This window comes from Octodon degus, unplaced genomic scaffold, assembly GCF_000260255.1.
Source record: "Octodon degus isolate 3935 unplaced genomic scaffold, OctDeg1.0 scaffold00346, whole genome shotgun sequence".
NCBI lineage: Eukaryota > Metazoa > Chordata > Mammalia > Rodentia > Octodontidae > Octodon > Octodon degus.
In genome coordinates this window covers 462,275-467,656 of record NW_004524922.1, presented here as the reverse complement: position 1 = coordinate 467,656, position 5,382 = coordinate 462,275, and the positions used below count along the sequence as shown (strand labels likewise).

The window sequence follows — 5,382 nt, the reverse complement described above, 5'->3', positions numbered from 1 at the left end:
TGGGTCTTCCGCTTGACTGGCAATGTCAGAAATTGTTGACCTGAGTCCCCTACAGCTCAATATAACAGCATGGCTTTACTTCTCATACTTCGTTTTTATACTTTTCTGCTGGATGGTTAAGACCAAGGTAAAGCAGGACTTATGCAACAAGAGTTGTAGCTTTTTGGTCTGATAAGGTCAGTGAAATCCCCTCAGGATTTATCCAGAGATCCTGTACCTCAGATTATTTCTGAGAGTACTGAGAGCCACGTCCTACTAAACAACTAGTGTATGACTATTTGAATTTCTAGGTATAATTGGCATAACTATCACACTATTAAAATAAATTTCAGAAAGATCCATATCAAGTGCTGACCCATATCTATGGACAAATTTTCAATAAAGTGCAGGAAAACTAAATATCAAAATAAGAATAAGCAGCTGAAGTCAAGCACTTATCCTGCTGAGCCACCTCCCTGGCCCCTAAGGATTTTTTTTTTTCTCTGAATGCCTTCAGGGCAGGTTTGGCTGGCTGGAGTTGTGGGGATCGAACCACAACAACCTGAGCCTGACTGCTTTGTTGAAGCAGGCTCTTAAAGAACTGAGCTAAGGGACAGGCCCCCCTGTTCTAGTTACTTTCATTAGCTATATTAGAAAAATAGGTACTGAGCTCAGGAATGTACCTGGATTATAATGAACTTACCTAGAAAATACAAGTATCTGGGTTTAATCCCTAGCACAATAAGAAAGCGAAAATATCTCAATATAAAATTTTGAGGACAACCCATTTGGGCCCCTTTCTGTCCCTCAGACAAAAGCTTTCTTTCCCCCAATAAATATATTCTCATAACATAAAATAAAATAACATTTCAACTTACTTTAATTCAGAAAAATAATCAGTTCTCTAAAATATATTTACTGCCCCAGCGATGAAATATTTTAACTGGACAATTTAATTTCCTCTCCAGTTTTCACTTTTTTATTTTAAAGAGAATTTTAAAAAACAGTAAAAATGATACAGAATTTCAAAACAAGATTTGTTTTATTGCATATGGCTATCTTCAAAATTGTTCTTCAGATTATCAGATATAGACATGTAAAACTGGTGAATCAGGCATTAATTGTTCCTTTCAATTACCAATAGCAATTAGTAGAGTTTTCTTAGCTATATCTCCCTTCATTTTTTCTTTTTTTTCCTTTCTCCCATCCATGTTCTTACCTTTGGAAATCATGGTTCATCAGTGTTATTCTGTATTTTATGCAGCCAATAAATCCTCTTTTGGATAAAGATTCATGCATCTATACCATTTTATTCCTTTATGAGAATCACATTCATGAACATAGTATTTTTATTTTTTTCACTTTAATGAAAAAAAGATAAAATAGAAATGAGATAGTTTTATAGCAGTTTAGTTGGATAAATTTTTTTGTATTTTAAGAAATGGATTACAAGGTGTTCAGGGTCTTACTACTAGATCATACTCTTAGTGATCTGCCTGTTTACAGCCTTCGAAGAGCTGGGATTCCAGGCTTGCACCACCACTCCCAGTCTCAATTGCTGTCTCAGCACACCCCAAGGGCGGGGCTGGCAGGGCAGGCCCAGGGACCAAATGCCTGGTCCCTGCTAGCAGGGACTAATGTGCTGAGCTATTTGACCAGCCCTGTTTTTATTTTTAAAGAGAATTAAAATGTTTTAAAAAATTATAAATGGTACAGAGTTTCACTAAACAAAATGATTGGAATTCAGAAATGGTTGTTGTATTACATATTGCTGTCTTCAAATTAGTTGCATAGATTACCAGATACAAACATGTAATATTGGTCAAAAATTAAAAAGAAAAAAAAAAGAATTAACTGTTCCTTTCAAATTTTTAAGAAAATTATCTATAAGTATCAGGATTAATACTTTATAGATATAGTAGTTTAATATTCGTTCATTTCAAATATCATATCTAAAACAGAATTTGGGGCAAGTTAACTCAGTGGAAATGTAAACATTCAAGCACAGTGAAATTTATTAGCATTGACAGAAAATTCTTGTCATAGGCATCTAGATACAGTAACTTTCTAAACAAGAATGGGCTTTAAGTTTGAACAGAGTTAGAATTTGGGAATAAGTACAAGTGGGATTGGCTCTTGAATTGCTACTTGAAATTCTAAAAGAGATTGGGAAAAATATGATTTAGACTGATATCTAAATTTCTTCACTCCTTATTCATAGGAAGTAAAACAAAGTCAGGTAAACAAAAATTCTGTTAAGTTGATCCAGGTCATTTAAAGTTGACTTCAAGTTGAACAGAGACCATTATTTGGAAAGTGTAGTATATACATACAGACATAAGTCTTGTTACAGGTACAGAAGTCTGGGGCTGAGGTAGCCCTACAGTTTCTACCTACCCAGCCTACAACTTTAGCATAGTAGGATCCTGTTGACAGTGTCTAGGGAGTTGATTGGTCTAAAAAACAAATGAGAACTGCCTTAGAAAAGACAAGCCCTAGATAAGGAAAAGGACGAATGAAAGAAGGGCAAAAGATATATTTTGAAATATATGTAGAATAGTTTGGATAATTGTATTGTTGATTTCTGCTGGTCTATTGAAAGGAACAGTTAATGCTTTCTTAATTTATTTTTTCCTCTTTTCAGTTTCTTTTTTAATTGTTTTCTTTCATTTTAATGAGAAAAAAGATAAAATAGCAATGAAACAGTTTCTAAATAGGTTAGTAGGATGGTTGTAATAAATAATACAGAAAGCAGAATTAGAGACAGTAATTTCAGTATATGACTTGTAAATAGACTGTGTGTGTTTTCAAGGCCAGCTGTTGTGTGCCTGTTTTCTGAAGGCTACCACATTTATCAGCATACTCTATTTTCTTTGTGCTCTAAATTATATTGGTTTTACAGTCCACAGCATTACTCTGATAGATACGTAAATACCCTGCAAACTGTTGATTTTGCAGCCTCTGTACTTCATACTGCCTAGAGCTGGTCTGCCTTAACAGAGGCTACACTGCATGAGATGGACCTCTGTCACAGTAGTTCAGTCCCTAGTGCTGCCTGACTTCTGTTTTAGCCTCTATCGGTGCACCTCTGAATAAGGCTGTTCATCAGTTCTCAATATTTCCCTGTTTAATCCTGATCCTGTAAATTTGCCATTATCACTGAGATGTGAAGTTCATCTACTTCTTAGATCTCTGTTCACTCATGTATTCCTCAGGAGCACTTTACTCAGATTCTCACCATTAAACTACATTCCCGTGTTACAAGTTCCGACTTCTATTTCCTTACACAGGACTCATTTAGATACTTTAGTACTGTGGGGAGGGGTGAAGCGAGAGGATATGGTGGTATTTAAGGGAGCACAAATAAGTAAATCCATAACATCTATTTGTATAAATGATATAAATGGAAGTTGATTATTTGGAGGTTTTACAAAGACATCATGCTGTGCCTACAATGCTCCTTTATTTTCTGTGACATTTGATGTTCATAGTATTTTTGCATGGAAAAAAGCAACTCAATTCTTCATTATAGTATTTTATATCTTATCATATAGTATTTTCTTATAATATTTTATATTTAAGTAATCATTTTGCAGTTTCCAGGGAAAAACATAAAGTTATCTGAGATGAAAACAAAAAACAGACTTCCCGTGCCCCTATACTCTAACTTTGGTGTCTGGTGCTGTTTCTATGCAAGCTGAAGACTAGAAATGTGATACTGAATTTGAAGATTCTCATCAGTGTCCTGAATGCTGAAATTTTACCTTCTTTGCATGGGTGAGGTCCCAGCCATGCTCTGGCACATTGCAGATGCATGCTGCAGGTGAGCTACCTCCCTGGATCTAAACAGTCAACTATAAGGGAGTAATGGAAAGAGAAATTTAAACCTCTTGTCAACCAATCAAAAACAACAGAGTCCATGCTCATGAAGTCACTTTCCCTCTGTCAAGCACAGGGCTGCTGATCATTCTCCTATCCATTGCTAATCTTTGGGAAGCTTCTCCTAATATTACATTTCCACAGCGTCCTCACGGTCAGTCTAGTTCCCAAAACAAACCCATTGACTTGATAAGTAAGTTTAGGCCACATGTTAGTTTACTTTATTCTCCCCATTAAAATGAATATACCCAGGTGACAGAGAGGTGACAGTTGTCTGTGAGTTGTAGAAAACCTAAATTATTCCCTTTTTAATCAAGAAGGGAATAATTTCCAAGACACAGGTCCAGATTAAGGATGAAATATCAGATGTATTCTAGAGAGGATTTTTCTGAAGGACTGTATTTGGCCTATATACCACTAAATGCCAGTCTAAGCTAGGGGAAGGAAGCTGCCTCAGGCGTTTCCTTTGTTTTTTATTCTATAATAGAAAGAGTACACAGCTTCCCTTTGTATCCAGAAGGCCCAAAAGAGATACTCAACACACACGAATCATAATGGATTATATTAAAGTACTGCTTATGAATTTTTAATAGTTATTTGTAATACATTACCCATTACTTTATTGAAGAGTGTTATTTTATACCGTCAAGCTCGGTGTAACTTTCCATAAGTACTTAACATGCTTCCTATTTAAAAATATAATTTATACATTTCTCCATTCTTTCCTGATTTTTAGTGTTCTGAAAATTCACAAAAGCATGTCTATCAGGCTTCATTTGTCTAACAAAGAGACTAAGAGCCTAACTAAACTTAAAATGAATAAGAATGAGCTCTAAGACTTTTGCAAGTAGCAATGAAATAAATTCTTCCATGTGGGACTGATACGTCTTCCTCATACAGTGTTTTCTACTTTACAGGACACAGTGATTCCCTTGAGCAAAGCTCTCAGAGAAGAACAGGTAGAGGATTTTTAGTTCAAGCCTGCCTGGGAAATCAGTGATATAAAGAGACACTTTCAAAATACAATTTGTAAGAAGGTTGAGGCATAGAGTGACATGCAAAGGCCTTGGTTTCAATTCCCAGCCTTCTGAAAAGAGAACTTTTGCAGCGTTCATTCAAGATCCAATTTGTACTTCTAATTGTTTTTACATACATTGATCCCTTTCCAGAATTCTCAGGGTACAAATCTGAGATTTCATTTATTCCCTGTAACAGGTGACTTTCACATTAACATTCTTAGCAGTTGTGCTGTATTCTACTTGCAGGAGACAGCAAACATGCCAAGGATGGCAGTGTCTGGCCCACTAGTTGCTGTTACTTTCTGGACTGGCCTGTACATTTATGATTTCTCTTTTGAAACTTTGAACATCACATGATCTCAGGATCAAGCTCACCTGTCCTTTGGAAAAGACAAAACAAAATCATATTTGTATTTTTGAACTGGGAACCAGAAACCCTCTCTGTCCAATTGACATCTTGCACAGTTAAAAGTGCTGTTGCCATAATTTTGTTTCTGAACTCAAA

General features: G+C 35.7%; 1 long non-coding RNA gene across 1 annotated transcript in view; it reads left to right on the top strand.

The window, feature by feature from the left end:
• The window catches only part of LOC111814528, a 14,919-nt gene extending 10,060 nt beyond the window's left edge, over positions 1-4,859 (top strand). The window contains exons 3-4 of the long non-coding RNA XR_002819493.1: positions 3,576-3,802; positions 4,776-4,859. This is a non-coding gene — a long non-coding RNA (uncharacterized LOC111814528). The remainder of the gene's footprint in view (positions 1-3,575; positions 3,803-4,775) is intronic.
• Positions 4,860-5,382: the final 523 nt, after the last annotated feature.